This window comes from Manacus vitellinus, unplaced genomic scaffold, assembly GCF_001715985.3.
Source record: "Manacus vitellinus isolate BGI_N305 unplaced genomic scaffold, ASM171598v3 scaffold_5_pilon, whole genome shotgun sequence".
NCBI classification, from domain to species: Eukaryota; Metazoa; Chordata; class Aves; order Passeriformes; family Pipridae; genus Manacus; species Manacus vitellinus.
This window is the reverse complement of record NW_021940682.1, coordinates 17037558-17057083: the sequence shown is the minus strand read 5'-3', so window position 1 is coordinate 17057083 and position 19526 is coordinate 17037558. Positions and strand designations below refer to the sequence as shown.

Genomic DNA, 19526 nt, shown 5'->3' with positions numbered 1-19526 from the left:
ATCATTAGTATATATTACACTACCTAAGCCATTGGCTAAACATTACAAGAACTCATCAGGAGACCATGAAAGGCTAATATGGCTCAGGTTTTGACATGCTTTGCTCCTAGTACCCTCACGACAGGGTACAGAAACTCAAATCGGGATTCTCCTAGAGAGGGGATTTCTTCAACAGGACTACAGCATGCACTGTAAATAACCATCTATCTCTGCAGGCTCACCAAACTGGCCATAGCTAATGCGAGTAGCATTTACGGGTACTTATAAAAGCAGCTGGGTGCTAACTACTCAGGTTGCTCTGTCTAAGCAGAGAATCGGCCTGCTGGATGTAGCAGATTGGGAGTGTTTTGTGGTTATGCTAATCCAAACACAGCAATTTAAGACGTGGTGAAAACACAGGGCACATCTTACTTGTGGCAAGACCCGAAGAGAACACCACAATTGCTCTGAATCCCTAATGACAAAATCCAAACCAACTGCTAGGCATCTGATTGACACAAAGTCTCATAAAAGCAAATATATATGCATATCTATGAAACAGCTATCTCCCTTCTGAAAAAATACATTGCCTTGCAGCTACATGTTCTATACATGTTCACACCAAATATGACAGTATGCACTAATAAGCTACAGATAATTTTATTCCCTCTGAAAAGCCAAATTGTTTTACTGAGACTTATAAATCCTCTTACCTTCACTAGGGCTTGCCAAGTCTCCATTCTGAAGTCCTGGAAGCTTTTACTTCAAGGAGTTGGTAATACTGTGATGACTTTCAGAAAAAAGCACTCACTTGAGTTGCTGTGTATCCAAGTGTAAATTACTGCTATAAAATTTCACTCTGTCAATATTCTACTGACAAAGCTTTTTTAGTCAGAAAACAAGCAAATAATCAGTGAACCAAAAGTATTAAGAGGCCAGTATGGGTAATTCTTAAATAACTGTAGCTTTAATTGAATTTTTTCAACTAAGCTAACAACTGAAAGATATCCACTCTTTACCTATTCTTGTTGGTCTATTGATTAAGATAGCTAAGGAAAAGTTTTAGGTTTTTTGTTTTGATTAGAGGACAGTTGTTAGGTTTTGTTGGTTTTGTTTGTCTGTTTGTAATGCAGCACAGCAGTTAAGAAAACAATGGACTAGAGCATAAAAATACACAGCATATACAAAATCTACAGATCCCTTTCAGAGGGCAATTGGATTTCAAAATCCTAACCATTAAGCATTCTGATGCTAACAGCATTGCTAATAGCTGGTGTTAACAGGTTATATCCCTGTTATGTGCTACTAACTTATCTGATTACAAACACTTCATTTCTAAGCTCCTTCCATCTGAGGATAATAAACCACTTTGAAATCTTTAATGAAGCTTCACAGTGCTCCTATGAGGACAGTATCCACTATGAGCAGACATATACGTGCACATTAAAAGAGATGCTTACAATCATGGATTCCCTGTGCTGGTATCTCAACTGAGAAAGGAGACGAGTGGGTTTTTTAATTCATAATAAGCTGCATTGTGGTTCTAGTAACAGTTCATCCTTTCCGATGACCTTTTGATAAGAATCAAGCAATTAGGCTTCAACATTATATACACAGGCACGTTCCACTGTCCACCAGGACTGAGGTATCAGCGCTACCCTCCAGTTGTCATCTCAAAAAGGAGACTTTGTCTGTCTGATCTGTAGATCTTTACTCAGTTTTAAAAGGATTTGAGTTCATCCAGTCTATATGCAAAACTCTCTGTCTTGTGAGCTGGCATTTTGTTTGGGCTCAAAGTCCTACTGTTTGATGCTGTATCTTACTTATTTTGAAGGGTCATCATCTGAACACTGGACTCCACCCACTGGGCTTTATACATTGCCTATACACGTGGCAATAAATTTAAGACTTATTTTTCCCCCTAGAAAGTTCTTCATAGCTGATACTATGAAAGTGAAAAGTCAGTTCATCTCCTCCTAAGACAACTCTTCACCAGAAACCTCAAATATCAACAAGTTTCTCACAGAATAAATGCCTTCTCACCAACTGTCCTTTCTCCTGGAGTATTAGAGAAAAAAAGGCAGATTTTACTGCCAAAGTGAACTGAAGCCTACATGTCCTCTATCCTACTGCAGTTCATCAGTTAGATTTCCCTAGATCTCCCTCTCCCAACCCCAGAAGTGGGGTGCAGTAACAGATGCAAGATAACTGGAGGCAGAATACTCCCCAGTTCCCCAACCAGTCACCAGTAGTCTAATTGACCTGAACTACAACCCTACTGAGCATATGTCTCCAAGTTAAGAGGGATCAGAAAAGCTCCTGTCTTCTGAGATCAGGCTAAAAGCATAACTCAGGGTAGGGACAATTATGCAAGGACTACATTGCATAGTTGCACGATTTCTAATAATAAAGGGGAAGCAGACAACCCCTTAAATTAAGGTACAGAATAAAGTCTTAAATATTCCATGTGTGCTCTAAAAACTGCCATATAATTTATCAAGAGAACAATTAAAAACATTAAGGTTAAAACCAGGAGGTCAAAGCATCTTGCTTCCTACACTTGGTAACAGCTGGAAACTTGATACAGGTGTCTCAGTCCTGGATAATGGATAGTTGAAATCACTTTTAAACTATTTTCTCTGAACAGAGGGATGCAGAATGCCCAACACTTCTGAAAACTGAAGCTGACAGCTAAATCCGGCTGTACCAACATACTATTTTTTTAAAGTCTTCACAGCAATTTCACATAACCCATTGTGCAATAGTGATGACCTCTCTGCAGAAGTGCAAAACCTTCAAGTGTTCAAACATTTTTCAAGGACAAAATACTCACTCCTAAGGATAAAAAGGGGTTTGCTTTGAGGTCCTTCTCTTTTACACTTAGTGAAGAGTAAGACATGTTATGCTGCAGAGTTTTGAAAACAGAGCTGGCAGGGGTTTTTAACTATAGTAACCAAAAGTATAATTTTTCTTCAGGGAAAAATACCATGATGAAAAGCATCTGACAAAAGAGAAGCCTGTTTTCTGAAAAGGTTACAACAGCTTTTGCATCCCTACACAAAGGCACCTACCAACACATTTTAGGAATTAATATTATTATTCAAAACTTAATTGCAACACTGCTTTATAGCCATACTAAAGTTTAGACCTCATTCATATTTTTCCAAGAACAAAAGAAAGAATACAAGGCCTGAAAACTTTCACAGCATATGAAGTTTCAGAATGATACATGACTTCAAGGCCAAGTCAAAATTCTGACACTATACATTAATTAAGTGCTTGGGCAAAGATAAAGAGTCTGAAGGAAAACTTAATTCACCAAGCTTTGCAAACACTCATCTTTCCACCTGATTTTTTTCAATCTGCCACAATACTTTCCCTCACTGTTCAGCCTATAAATAGTCTTTCCCTATGCCTCCACTTCTTCCATTCCCCAAATGCCCTTTCCAAACTGGAGAAAGAGAAAGCTTTCAAGCTGCCTTTTAACTAAGTTGTTCAGTGAACAACAGAACTGAAAGCTCATTTCCTACTAATCTCTGTCACACATCACTGAACCTCTACTTTCCACACTAATCCCAGCTTCCTGCACAGCCAGTTCTCCTTTGATGCCAAGGTTCTAACAGCATATTGAGCCCTATGCAGATCTCTTCCCATAACTTTTTTTCACCTCTTCCAGAGTGTGCAAAAAACTAGCATATGCTGTAGCTAATCCCCAAACACATGATGATTAGCTGTTAGAAGACATAACCCAGATCAGATAATAATATGTTTTGTCCTTTCTATGAGTGGGGAAATAAACTTTGGTCTCTCCTCCAGGCAGTTATTGAAGTTTAATGTATTGGTAACTATAACCATATTATAGTTTCTTAGTTCTCTGCCTCACTTGACCAAAACTGGACAAGAGACTCCAAACATACTTGGGAAGGATACAGACGTGAAAAGCCACTGCACGAGACTTAACTGCTCTCAGAACTGAAGAACTGACTCCAAACGTCATCTCCCATTCAATCAAGTCCACATCTAAATGCTGAGTTTTTATATCCATATCCTTGGAAATTAAACAAGTACTTTCCAGTAACATAACATGCTTAAGGGAACTTACTCTCAGAATTTCTTTAACCTGCTCCTTACTATCATCTCAGAAGCATCTTGATTTTTTGAAGGCTATAATCCTATCCTAACAGGGCTTCCTCTTCAGTTCCTAAAATCCTATAAACTGCCAAAATATCAATGAAATGGGAGACATTTATCCATTTTATGCACTTCTATCTATGACAGTGAAAAAAGAATCATAGAATGGTTTGGGTTGGGAGAGACCTTTAAAGATTGTCTTCCAGCCCACCTTCCACTAGACCTGGTTGCTCAAAGCCCCATCCAGCCTTGCCTTGAACACTTCCAGGCATCTTTCAAATAAATACATGTTCAGGGAAACGGTATAGTATGTTCTTCTACCTATATATACAGCAAGTGGTTGCTTTCTAATTGTTATTTACAGCATATTAATTACCATGCAAGTTACATGATTTATTCAACTGACTTTCCATCAACCATAGCTGTTACTATGAATTTCAAAAGGAGTAATCATTTCATTGGTCAAATCCTTCCTTCTCCCTGTTTAGACCTTGGAGCTTTAAACATTTTACTATAGCAGCAGCTTTTTCATCTGACCAGGTTAGAATATTTAACGAAAAAACTTATCTTTCATGTCTACAGACACTTTACCAAAACAGGACTCCTCCTTTATATGGTGCCTGTAGACATGCTTCTGCTGAAAGTCAGCATACTCTACTCAAAGCAGATTTCTTACAAATACTTTTGGGAGGTCTTACAACAGACAAGGAAGATTTTTGGACCGAAAAACTTCATCTTATTCTAGTTCAATCTTCCCACACACACACCTAAAAGGAAGTTATACTGCACTTAGGTTTCTTAAATTTTTTATATTTTAATTTATTTATGGTGACATAGGCCAGTACCTCTTTACAAATTTTTCTGAACTAGTCTTTAGTTTTAGCATAGGGAATTCAATCACTGGGCCGGAAACCTCTTGAGCAAAGGAATTTCTGGCATCTTGGTTGGAGCTGGCACCAACCCATTTTCCTTTGTTTTCATTAAAGGAACCATAATATGCTAAGTTAAATAATAATTATAAAAGCAAGCCAGCCCAAAACAAAACAAAACCCCCAAAGTAAAAGCAGAATACAAAAAGAATGCATATTCAGTGGATTACTGTAAGAGATTTCCCTAATTTGACCCATTTTTCTAATAAAAGCATTATTTATTGCTGCAAAAATCTGTAATTTGATCTTTCCAAGTGACTTGAACATCTTCCCTGCGTAATTTGCCTTCATGTACAAGTCCTTCAGTTTGAAATGTCAGGAAAGGAACAGCTGGCTATCCAGGCAGAAAATTCTACAAGCTGTAGCTGTCACAAATATTCAAATGCATGCAGTAACCTAAAAACAGTATGACTCCCAAATATGAACAACTTTAACAAAGGGCAAAGAGTTCAGCAAATTTCATCTATTTAGGTAGGAGGAAAAGAAATCATGCCAGCTCTCCATATCACAGCAGGCCAGAGGAGCGATGCAGCTTAAGAGCTCCAAAATATCTCTGTAAACAAGTTTTTAATTCATACCATGTCAACCACATAGTACAGTATTTTTAGTCATACAAAGTTAAGTCATATCTTCTGCATGAAATAAAGAGCTTGCTGTTTTTCCTTCCCTCCCCTTCTTTAACCAACACTGGCCACCCCATGAAGGGTCTAAATAGGATCTGCATCTAAGAACCAAGACCTTTCTATCCTTTAACCTCTGGTATATCTAAGCCATAGTGGATAGCCATCAAAATTTCTATTTTCTGCACAAAGGAAACAAAAAGAGCACAAACTCTAATATAAAATCATTAGAGGTTTTATTACTTTCCCTCCTTCATCTCCTCAAAAGGAAGATTCAACCATTGATCTGGATGTCCACACAAAAACACCAAAGACTTGATGAATGCATTTATTCTTTGGAGAGAATGAAGCAGAGAAAAAAAGCACTGAGCATCTCAAATTGGAATCAAAAGGAAAAAGGTTTAGGACTGTAATTTGTACACATTTATGATGCGACTGACTCGTGCTAACAATCCAAAATGTAAATTCTTAGCAAATCAAGATGTGGCACTAACTTGGTGTAGATACCACAGAATTTTGTCTAAATTAAAATATATTTTTACATTAATAATATAGACAAAATGTTAATTTAGAGAGGGCTCAAAATTCTTAACAGCCCTTACAGAATCAAAGAATTGTTTTAGGTTGGAAAAGACCTTCAAGACCATCAAGTCCAACCATAAACCCAGCACTGCCAAGTCCAACACCACCTTAAACAATTATGCTTGATGTTCTTTAAGTCTGTTATCTCTCTCCCATGGTAGATGTCCATCCAAGAGCTGCCATCTAAATAGTAATGAAATGCTGAAAAGAGAGTAATGTTCAGCCATCCATATAAATGACACATCAAAGGGCAGTTACCTCAGGCATGTCCTGAGGACGCTGGCAACTTTGGGAGAGAGAAAAGGAACAGCCACTAATCAACCAGACCTAAAAAAGACTTATTGGACAATGAACCTGAGATGTCAATAGAGTGTCCAGTAAATAGTTTAATTCCTGGAAAGGGACTGGAGGACAGGGGGTGGAGGGGTGGTGGTGGTGGTGCCTGAAACACAGAGGCTCTGGGATTTCAGGAATTTGATCAGTATGCAAATGCTCTCCCCTTCAAAGTACAGTAAGCTACCACAGTGGTAAATCAAAATGCTCTCTGTTCTACCAGCAATCAGAATTACTACTAACTGTAATAGCTACAGAAAGCAATGGTATCAAGGATAGTATGTGACACTGTCACATACTGGGTATTTTGCAATATCATATTTATTAATCAAGTGAGCTAGGATGAAAAATATATTGTCTCTTGCTTTGCAAGACATGTGGAAAGCAGTCTCTTGATTAGATGAGACTGCAAATTCAGAAGCAGTCTCTGTGCATGTCCTATGCAGGACAAATACAGATCCTGAGGGGGAGAGGGAGAACCCAAACAAACTGGCCTGTTCTTACCACAAGACATCTGGAAGAGAGCACTATAAAATCCTACGAAAGAGAAGTGCCAAAATATTCACACTTCGAATGTACAAAATATTTTCCTCTCACAATGTTCAGCAGCAGTGTAGGCTAAACACATTGTGATAGTAAGTGGGAACTTCGCTTTCAAAGTTGACTTTTTTTCTGTGTGAGCTCCCTTTCTTTTTATCCTTAACGGTAATCTGGCTTCTGGGTTTTTTCCACATATTGAGAAAGTATTTGCAAAATAACAGTTCACTGAGGTGTAGGTTAGCTGAGGTACATGCAAAGTCTGTATTTGTTCACGATTTGAAAGGGAAAAAAAATAAAATTGCTGAGGACATGAAATGGGGAATCTTAAAAATCATGAACTGACAACTGAAAACAAACATTTTCAAGACTAACTTGCAGAAGTGGACACCTAATTTTAAAATATTTTTGCTTAAAATACTCAGAAGAGAGCTTTCCTATGGGTAATACTTGTAATTTTAAGTACAAAAATGTCAAAATATTTAAGTATAACCTTGAACTGGTAAAATGTGGAAGACAATGGAACTTTTGGCATTTTAAAGTGCTCAAGTGTAAATTCTGCATATTGTTCAGAAGTACTTCATTGTAAGGGTGCAAGTTAGCTTTAGCAACATTATTGACTTACCAGTCTCATGGCTAAAACACAGTTGCCTCTACAGATACACATTTCACTGCTGTGTCATCCATTTCTACCCACTCAATTGCACAACAAAGGGCAATTGTTTTCTCGATTTCCTCAGGGCCCCCTTAAAACACACAGGTAGACTTGCCTTCAAATGCAAACTTGTCCTGCCTCACTCCACTGTATGAAATAACTGTAAAATACATGGTGATGAAAGTATTCCTTAATCCTTAGTTGGACCAGTTTTCATCCTAAACTTTAGTCTAATGATCTTGCACCCTTAAATATCCTACCAAATCTCCAAGGACTTAAATGAAAAATACAGTTTCAAAGTTACAAGTCTCCTACTCATGTGCCAATGCCTGGGCCTATCACTGGGTCTGAAGCACTGCAATATCCTGTGACAGAAGTGTCTGGTATGGACACTACAGACACTGCCTGTGTCTCTGTGGTGGCTCCTTAGGATGCTGGGCAGAGGACTTAAATGTTTGGGGACATTTCTCTAATGGGCTACTTATTCTACATATGCCTTTATATCATTCTTGAACATAATTCAAGAAATCACTTACCATGAGTTCAATGGAATTTGGGGTGATACCCAAATTTAGGTGCTCAATTCTGAGTTGATAATCTGATTTAGGATTTGGAGACTTGCTTTGAAAATCCCAGCATGAATCTTGTGGGGGAAAAAAAAACAAACCACAAACCCAAACAATTTCTGCTTAGGTCAGTGCTGTCAGTAAATTTAAAAAGTGCAACGGCACCCAAGGCAGGTCTCAATATCTTCTGTAATACTGAATGTCCTTAAAACATCAAAGAAACCCCTTGTTATGCCAGCATTTACTGTTTACTTCAAATTTGTTAAGAACAATATTTTATGTTACAGGGACAGAAGCTATGGCTTGGGCCTTTCATGGAACTCCAACCCTTCAAAAGAACACTGCACTACTTCATAACAATGTCCCTCATTCTCACCAACCAAATCAGACAACTTCAGGATATACCACTGCAGCCTTTTTATACTTTCCAGAAACACTACAAAAGAATAAGATCGGTCCCTTTATGCCACTGTGGCAGTGATGTTCCATGTGCACCCTGCATCAGCAGGCTGCTGAAAACAAAGACAGACTGGCCTGTTAACTGGCTTCTTGATTTTGCTTAATTTTAACATGACAAAACTAAACCAGGGAGAGGGGGGAGTTATTCTGCTGTGTAAGCAGACATAGAAGTAAGTTTTAATGAAGACTGAGCCAGACTTTCAAACGCTCATGTTTAAAGATGGTAGGCAATGGACATAAACTCTTACTGAATATTAGGAAATTTTCTTCACTGTGAGGGTGATCACCATTGCAACAGATTGTCCAAAAAGGCTCTAGAATAATTCTGAGAAGCCTGTTAGATCTAACCTTCAAATCTGGCCCTCCTTTGCACATGGGATTGGACAAGATGACTTTCAGAGGTCCATTCCATTTTAAATTATTTTAAATAACTTTTTTGTCCAGCTTAGGCTATTTTAGCTACTAATTTCTTTTAATTGTAGTGTCACACAAATTCAGGAAGACACTGAATGTTCCTGCTGAAACGTCAAAGAAAAATGTAAGATACTATTACCAAATTTAAAACAATTTTGTGATGCTCACCAGTTCCAATCTCATGCTGGTATTACTGAAAATTTTGAGGCTCTCAGTAAAATCTCTTGCCTCAGAATCTCTACATTAAACTATCAAGCCAGGGAAAAGGCTACCCAATGACACTTTCTAAATTACAGAAATGATCTTGTGTTGCTATCTTTCTTACAGTATGAATCACTTCCAGATGTACAAATTGCCAAGACAGTTGAAGACTTTTCTCTCCCATGACTGTAAAACAGCAAGTGGGGATAGCCAGCTGAGTTATTTCAGACAGCAGTAACAGCTTGGCTTACCTTGCTACTAAACCCGAGTATGAACTTGGCTCACTTTTTGTCTGAATAGCTACTGTTGAACAGACCTCTCTGTGTATCAATCAGGAATAGTAAAACATTTACATTTTTCGTATAAAAAGGAATAGTTTTTCATTATCCAGTCCCATTCACTCACAGATTAGGGTGCATAAATTTCTGGTTGTGACAGCAGGGGATAATTTATTAGCACAGGCAGAGTTGCTAATTAATACTCCTACAGCTAAGAGCATAACCCCAATTTAAGGATTTGAGCAGAATTCTTTTTCCTGCCCCAAAAAAGAAAAGCTGCTCTTTGCTCATCAACAGAAGTCTGACTGTTTTGGAAAGATGATCAAATTTGCCTCTTAATCTTTGCTCCAGCAGTGAAAAAGTAAAAGCCCTATTACACTGATAAGGGCGCAATAAGCTACTGCCATATAAAATATAAGTATTTGGAGGGGAGAGATAATATTTACTCCTTAAGCATGCCAATTCAGGTCAACCTCTTCATAATGGATGAAAATATGAGGAAACACCTCTAACAAAATAATTAATTACATTTGTAATTAAGCATAACGATACTGATCTTTCTCTGAACTTTGCTTTGGGAGAGACAAAAGGGGTTTCTTACCAAACCACAATAGCCACATAACAAAATAACGTGACCAAGCGTAACAAACATATCCCTGGCCAGAGCAGGGAGAACTTTACAGAGTACTTAAAAAAATGAGAAGTAACAATGGACTCTCAAGGAGTCCATTGGCCCTCTGCTGGAGTAGAAGCATGGTCCAGGATGGCCACTATCAACTCCAGTAGTCCAGGCAGACTCACTTCTCTTGAAGTGCAGGTTTTAGAGTAAGTGGCAGCCATTGACAGCTCTGTGACATGTGCACTGTGCATAAACTGCAAATCTTTCACAGGACTTGAGGTGAGTATGCCCTTTCAGTATCTTACTTGTACTAAGGATTTTGCATGGGTAACTTCTCCATAATTAGCTTCAACTGAAATCAATTATATTTATGTTTTAAATGATCTATTGAAGATTTCTGAAAACCTTGTATACAGTCTAACCAGGTAATTCCTTCCCACAAAGCAGATAGCAGCAAAAGGCAGTTCTCAGGTATCACCTACAGCTCAAAAATCTTAAAACACTGTAACTTTAGTACAGTAAGTCTATCCAAAACAACTGTTCAGTAAGGCAAAAGAAAGGCTCAAAAGGTTGTAGCAAGGTTGTTTGTTGTTTTGGGGGGTAGTGGTGTGTGTGGGGGGGGGGTGTGGGTGTGTGTGGGTGTGTTTAATACTAGAAGGCACTCTTAAAATGCCAAGCTTTTATCCCCAAGTGAAACTTAGTTGAAATAAACTGTTGCATAAAGTACCAGAAGCCACCTATGAATGCTGGTTCCTCATATTCCATTATGAAGCTGTACTTTAGCAAAAGAAATTTCACATGAAACTGGTGCTAGGTAAGAACTATTGCATCCATTGAAAGTCTCTCAGAAGTATCTTCTTATTTCTCTTCTTTCATTGTCCACTCAAATTTTGAGTCCCTTGGAATGCAGATAAATGTCAGGACATTTGCAAGGCTTTCCTAGGAGGTTAACACTTACAGGCTGCTCTGGCACTCTGGTGCAAGTTCACTCCCTTGCAGGTCAGTTGCTGTAACCATATCTTCTGAACACTTACTTCCCCAACAATCTCAGTACAAAGTCACCCAGATCAGGCTGCCTAATGAAAGGCAATTAAATTAACATGGCCAACTTTTCAGGAAAGTAAACTAGAAGCAATCAAAAAAAAATTCCATCTGCATAGCTGTAGAGGCAGTAAATTCTAGGTAAAGTCTAATGACAGCTGGAAATGGAAGAAAGCATCTTCAGCAGTGCAGCTATTTCTGTCAAGAACATCTGACTCTACATTCAAACTTAGAATTTACTTTTTACTAACAAGCTCCAATTTTATTTCAGACTAACTAGAAGGACAACAGTAGACACAGGTACACCAAATCACAGAATCATTGCAGATGGAAGAGATCACCGAGATCATCAATCCCACCCCGTTGTTCAAAGCATGGTTAACTAGAGCAGGCTGAAGCAGGCTTGGAGTTGTGTCCAGCTGAGTTTTCTGACTAACCTGTTCCAAAAGTATAAAGAAAGAATTTTTTTCCTGATGTTTGAGTGTAGTTTCCTGTATTTCAGTTTATGCCAATTGCTTCTTGCCTCTCCACCAGGCACCACTGTGAAGAATTTGTCTGTCTTCTCTAGTCCCCTCGTCAGGTATCTCTACAAGTGGATAATAAGATTCTCCTCCAAATTTTCTCATCACAAGGCTAAACAGTCACAGCTTTCTCAGCTTCTCCTCTGTCAGATGCTCCAGTTCCTCTCTGTTGTTCTTCACAAGACCCAGTCCAGGATATCCAACTAATCCCTAATGCAAGGAAGTGATAATACAAAGCGGTAACTTCAGATTTTTTTTTTTCCTTTTCTTATACCAAGAGGTAAACTCTATCAAGGCAGACAATTTTGTTAGTTGAAAATTTGAGATTGTGGGTAGAAAAAGTTTCAAGTGACTGAATAGAATTTTGCTGGCGTTATTTTACAAGCTGTGTATCTTCAACTCTTTGTTGCATTACTAAAATTGCACCTTTAGACTTCTATAAAAATATTATTAACAACATTATTAGAAATGATACTCCTATGGCAGGATCCGTATGACAAGATTCCGCATGCCACCTGAACACAACTTTATTAGTTAAAAAAAAATTAAAATCCTGCCTATCACTAATCTCATATTCTCTTTCTAATAACCACAGTTTTGGGGAAGAGAGATAATGTTGTAAGCCACTTGAAAAGCTCTAATTAGAAATCAGGTCAACTGTAAAGTAATTCTAGGTCCACTTGCACCTGAAATAAGACAGCAAACACAAAGCTACGACAAATCCAATACAAAATCCCTTATATTACTCACTACAATAATGTATTTCACTATACTAGATATCTAAAGAAACAATTCAGAAGAGCACAAATGTAACTCCTACTTTTTATTTCTGCACTGATTTTTCTTCTGGAACTTTCTGAAAGTTTCTATTTCAACAAGCTTTGTATCTCTTGGTACCACAGTAAGTTGCCCAGTCTGAACAGAAAGAAATATCAACAATTACTTTGAGAAGTTTGGCTCACATCCATGATGCAAAGAATGTGCATGTTCAGCACTAGAACTTTGCTGAACTCAACTTGTCTACCTCAGAAATGGCTTCTAATTATCACAAATGCAGAGGACTTACAGTTGCTAGCTTATCTAGAAGGCAAGGAAGACCTTTACCCCAAGTCAAACAAGTGTAGTGCAGATCAACGAGAACTTCTTCTTGTGAGGAGACATCAAAATAGGCATAGGAAAAAAAGAATTCTGTGATGTGGATTTCCCAAAGATCATGTTATTGCTTGCTCCAAAAGGCAGGTCAGAAAAAAAAATTAATTATGATATCAAAAATGAATCACCATCGCATTAACTAATGAAAAGAATGTGGAATACAACCATTACTGCAACACGTCTAGGACAAGGCTCTGTTCTTCCTATCCAAACAAAATCTCAGGGAAAAATCCAACTGTTACTGGATTTCAGTTTGAAGTCATATGAAAAAGCTTTTTCCTAACAAAAATCTGTCATTTTCTTCCCTGATCAAGCTGGTTTCCCTAAAGCACTGCATACCAGCATCTTAAATTGTTCATCCTTGAGTGTTTTGTTTATAATTTTGGATCCTTTATTAAAATGCATTCTATAGAAACAAAGCTCGTATTTCAAAGAGGACCAACCTACCATATGCACACCAAAAGGAAGGCACTGGTTCCACCATATTTCACATTATTTCAGTGCAGAGCAGCTGTATAAAAACTTCATGTACAAACTCACTACCTCAGTGCCAAGCTTCCAGAATGATTATCCCTTTTACAACCATTTCTGATTAACATTCTGAAATTGCAATGCACGTTTCTCTGCTTTTACATTTAAGGCAAATCAACATCCTGCGTCTTTTTTTTTTCAGCCACCATCCACTATTACATATGGATATTTAAGGAACCAAAAGGGTGAGCACCAAACAACCAACCAATGCTCCCAGCACATTTAAACAAGAGTGCTTCACACCATTTACTATGGTAAGGCCCTTTTTAAATAAATGTGTGACTCACTGTTTGTTTTCTTCACCAGGAGGTGGAGTCTTGCCATGCCCCTCCATTACAAAATCCTCATGTTCCATCTGCAAAGGCAAGCATTGCAGGTCAGAAATCGGTGGAGCAAAATGCACATCACCTAAAGTGGCCCTTTTCCATATGCGACAACTTAAGGCAGCCACTTTATCACAGTGGCTGGTCCAGAACAGATCATTTAGTTTCTTAGCAACATATGTACATCTCCAACCCCATTGCTATGGTATCATTTCATAGCACAGATTTCAGAAGATCTTACACAGGAAAAAGAATGATTTAATGGCTATCAGTTAGGCTATCTAGATTCTAAGTTTTGCTCTGTTAAGGACTTCCTCGGTCATTCTAAGTATTATTTCTACCACTTCTTCCTTATGTATAAAGCAGGAATTAAAAAAAAAATAGGTCTATCAACATCTGTGGAGAAAAAAAAAAAATCAGAATTTTAGAAGAAATGTATTAGGCACAGACAAACTGCTGCAAAAGCAGAGTACTTCTTGTGAAAAAATAACTTTTCTACAAAAAAGAGACTCACTGCACACACAGAGCTTAGTTAGCAGGGTAAAAAAGAGGCCTAAGGAAACCTCAAATAGATGCTGTTCCAATGACAACATAAGGTAGGCATTTCCTTTGGCTCACTTGTTAGAAGATTCCAAGAGCAGTAAGGAAGTTTTATGTTTAATTGTTTGCTTTTAAAATGTCAGTTTTAGCATACATTTTCAGCAATTTCTTTGGCCAGAAAGAAGAATTGTATTATATTTTATTGTTAATTAATTACTCGCTCTTCATTTAATGACTTAATTCAGTCAGAATTTCTTGCAAAAGTAGCAAAATATTCTTCTCTTTATATAAAAATTCTACACATGCAACTAGTATTTTATATAAACACCCAGATACACAGTTAGCAATGCTCTATTTCATGTGATGCCAGCAAACAGGTCACACTGCAATACTCAAACCATACAACAAAGCAACTGAATCATAATCACACACAAATCCACGATCCACTACATTTAACTGGAAAGAGGAGAGAAGCACTATTCAGTCTGTAAAGATAACAGTTTAGTCAGTCTTTGAAGGGGCAACCCCCCCCCCAAAAAAAAACCCCAGACCCATCCAGCAGCCACTTCCCACTGCACCCCTACCCTCCCCCCAAAAGGGTCAAGTTTCCTCATTTGTACATTGATCCTGCTGACAGGTCAAAAATACTGACAAAAATCATAATCTGCACAGTGACATCCACCAAGGATACTGGAAATTATGCTATTTGACTGCACAGACACGGCCTTAAGCAAAACCACATGAACTGACAAACTGATGAACTATAAGGTGCTAATGACATCCAGAAGACAAACAGCCAATCAAATCTGTGTAAGGTAATTTTACATTTGTAAATACGTACTCACAGGACTCACAGGCAACATAGTATTTTCAAGGAAAAGCCAAGTTTGAAAGCAAGAAAATTTTGATTTACAGCTTTGTAAATAACTTGGACTTCTATCCATGTATTCCCACCATATCACATACTGAAACCTGTAGATACCTCAGTCCATACCTGATTCACAAGAGCTCTAAGAGCTAGACTCAAAACTGTCTAGTTGAAGAAAAAGATACTCATTCCACTAATTCTGTTGTTGAAAATGCTAAAATGCAAGTGTGTCAATGGGTAAAACAGCTACAGATGTGTGACCAAATCGCATAACAGCATGATGGGTTACACACTCTTACACAAGAGAATTTTCCCCTATTGATGGTTTAAGACACATACAGTTCCAATGAATGATAAGCATGGAACAGTTTGTGGCCAGTACTGGGAAGAAAGATGAAAGGGAGACTTTGGGAATAAAGAAGCACTACATGCAGCATATGTAGTGCTAAACTAACAAGACTCCTGTGTAAAACAGAATTTTGATTTAATGAAGCTATAGAAGACGAGGTATAAAAAATGAAGTATAAAATGCAATGATTTTAAAACCAACAAACACTTAGAAACGGGACATTACCAATTAGATCATAATCAAGAAATCTGAATAAGACCTGGAACATCTAGTACACCACCACCAGGAAAAGGCAACTGATGAAGTAATGCCAATAAAACTGTTGCTTTATTATGAATTTTATATAAAAAATACTAATGACATCACTGTTCCAGCAGGCTTATCTACCAAAGTCACTTCCAAAGAGAAGTGGGCAAATAATGACAAACAACAAAGTGCCTGAGCTAGGAACAAGATTGTAGGTCCAGGCACAATCTGTGTTAATGCAACTAGAAAACCCCAGAGGGAAGTATCTGAAATCACTGAAATCTGCATCATAAAAAACTGCAGAAGATACGGTACAATGGCCCAGACAAAGTTTCTCACAGGAAGTTTACCAACAAAATTAGTCACAGAGTGAGGAAGTACTCAGGAACACAAAAACTTACTGTGTTGTGTGCTACCTGGAGAATGGTATCAGATGAAGTGCTGTAACAGTCTACCCAGGACAAGCCCATTAAACACTTTTACCAGTGACTTGCAGGGCTGGTAGGGTATATTCTGGTCAGAATTTTAAGATAAACTATCTGGGGTGAAGAGGTTCAGTCAACACATCCAAAGGCAGGCATGCCATTCAGATGGACCGAGACAGGCTGGAGGAACAGACCCAACAGGAGCTGTATCAATTCAGACAGAATAAACACAAAACACTGCACCTGAGAGGCCCTGGCAATGATTCAGGCTGAAGAATGGCTGGGGAGCTGTTCTGTGGAAAATGTCTTGGCATACAGCAAACTGATCGTGAGCCAGCAGTGTGCCCTGTCAGGAAAGGTCAACAGCATCCCAGGCTTTATTAAGAGCCTTGCCAGTAGATGAAGGAACTGATTGTCACCTGTATTCAGTGCTTATTATTCCAGCTATGGTCTAACGTGCCCCATTTTGGGCTCCACGGTACAAGAAATACATCCATAACATGGACACAGTAAAGCACCAAGATGCTCAGGGAGCCAGAGCACTTGTCCTGTGAGGAAAGACTGAGACAGCTGGGCTTATTCAGCCTGGAGAAGACGTGGCTTTGAGAATACCTTAACAGCAGCCTGCCTGTATGTACAAGGAGGTCAGCAGGGAGTCAGGCTCACAACAGGGGTACACTGTGACAGGACAAGAAGCCATAAGTTGAAACAAGGGAAGTCCAGACTGGATACAAGATGACTTATTTTCACCATGAGGACAGCCGAGGACTGGAACAGATACCTAGAAAAGTTTTGTACTCTCCTTGCTTCAAGTTTTTTAAGGCCAGACTGGATAAAGTCCCTCAAAACCTGGTCTGACCTCATAGGTGACCCTGCTTTCAGCAGGAGGTTAGACTAGAGATCTTGCAAGTTCCCTTCCAACCTGAATTTCCCAGCAATCCTATAAACATGGGAACAGATTCAGTTTAATATTGAGAGGTAATATACATGATAAAAAAACCTACCAAATTCCCAACCCAGCAAGAGTCTGCACTTCCGTCTAGAAAGGTCTAAGAAAAATATCTTAGAAAGCTGCCTAATCAAAACAAGCCCTCAAAAGAAAACAACCTCCAAGAAAAACTAAAGTACTCTGAAGAAAGAAATGCTGAAATTACTGTAACAGATCCATACTATGTCTCCCTCTTTTAGAATACTGTTTATGAGTATAGACAAAGAACAGTCAAAACCCCTCCACAACACTAAAAACATGAGAGCTCAGCATAAAGAAAGGTGTAGGCAGAGGGAAGATTTCACATGAATAAAATCTAACATTTGGCCTGCAAATCTTCCACAATGGAAGACAACACAGGACCGAGGTATACACAAAAACAAAAAAAGCACAGTTTGAAAGTATTGTAACAAACATCACCCCTTTGCTACCACAATATAAATAAAACCCAACTCACTCTCAAAAAAACCCCAAAAAACCTGTAAGAGGATACAGAAGGAAAACATATTATTAACAGAGAAAAAATTAATTGAACAAACATGTTGTACACTGAATTTCACAAGTCCTTGAGGATTTTATGGTTTATGTACCTATAGGTACGAAGATTTACTTGTATATTAGAGGATTAGAAAACAACAGCAGTACAAGCTTTTCCATTTCTGGCAATGACATAATTTTTACAAAGTGAAAGGGAAGTTAATATATGTAAGATCATTTTACAGGCCTGATCCAGTGCAGCAATTTCAGCATCCCTCTTTTTGCAGAACCTTGACTCTAACTTTCTTTTGCTTGCCTGCACACATTGAACAATTTCGTGATCAGTAACCTATAGTTTTCACTCAGAAGTCTGCAGTTTTAAAAATTTTTGCTAGAAAATGCTACACAGTTTATTTAATGTTCTAAAAAGTCTAGAATAAGCTTAATGAGTAACATCCTTTTCCATCTTTCTGCGACATTTAAAAGTCACTTTATTGGGTAGTTCTTAATTCAAAGAGATATATATGACAAAGACCCTTCTGAAAACAATGAGCAAACTGCCCAAGTAAAATTCCAAAGGCACTGTTTACATTTTCATAAAATTTTTTCTTAGGCCCAGTTATCTATTAATGAATTTTTTGAGATTAAAAAACTTAAAAATTAAAATATTTAGGCCTTATTTTCCCAATTACAGTAATGACATCATATTGCAGAAAGGATAAGAATATGGTATTTGAAGTTTTTGATTACATGACTGAGGATGAACTGAAGAGACGAACAGCACATAATAGTCAGAATTATTATAGCTGAAAATACTGTTCTTTCTCTTCTCCACCCACAATTCTACAATTCCTATGCACATTCCTTCCCCACAAGTCTCTTAGTTTCCCTTCACTCTATCATCACCATATCATGTTTGGCACTCTTTTTGTCTTTTTTTTTAAGAAAACTGAAGCCCAGAGTTCTCACTAAGTTTCAACCACACACTGCATTCAGCAACCTCAACAGATCTGGTGAACTGCAGGTTCAGTGCTTTTGAAAAAGCACATTCTAAGTCTTTAGTCTCTCTTGACTCACAGCTTACATTGGAAGTGCAGTTGCCCTGAACATGTAGAAAAAGAATGGAAGGTAAAGGTAAGACAGAACTCTTGTATCTTGTTTTCCTCCCAAGGAAAGAATAAAAGGTGGAAAAAGGCAGAGAACTCAAAACACTTAGGCTTCTCTTAGAAGGACTGCAGAGGGAGCCATTGATTCCAAGAGTAGAAATCAAAGGAAGAGCACTCTACACCTGTTTCTCCTGGCAAGGGATGGAGAAGGCTTCAAGATTCTGGCAGCTGGAAGCAGAAACCAGAAATAGACCCTGAAACAGCAGGGGGGGAATTCAATAGAAAAACTCAGGTTTCTAAAAAAAGAGAACTGCAAGTTGCCAAACTCCATATTTTATTATTTCAAAGATTTTTTTTTTCCTTAAAAATCCAGGCACCTGTGAATATCCAAATTTTGACAAAAATTTATACATCAAGTGTACTAAATAATAAAAAACAACTTGTTCTATCTAAAATATTAGACATTCAATACTTAACTTTCAGGAAATGAAATATACCAAGATCTTAGATGTAATAAACTATTACATATTTTTGGTCCAGAAGTGCAACACCTGTTACTACAGTTTCAGACTACTCTTTCTAAAAACATCTTCAATGAGACCCTGATGGATTTGGTTAATGAGTAAACTTAATCTGGAATTCCTAGATAAAGTCAG

General features: G+C 38.0%; 1 long non-coding RNA gene across 2 annotated transcripts in view; it reads right to left on the bottom strand.

Annotated features, from left to right (window-relative positions):
• Positions 1-11573: 11573 nt before the first annotated feature.
• The window catches only part of LOC108641025, a 40294-nt gene continuing 32341 nt past the window's right edge, over positions 11574-19526 (bottom strand). For both annotated transcript variants that reach the window (XR_001921680.2, XR_001921678.2), the window contains exons 4-5: positions 13836-13903; positions 11574-12075 (exon numbers count right to left, since the gene is read on the bottom strand). This is a non-coding gene — a long non-coding RNA (uncharacterized LOC108641025). The remainder of the gene's footprint in view (positions 12076-13835; positions 13904-19526) is intronic.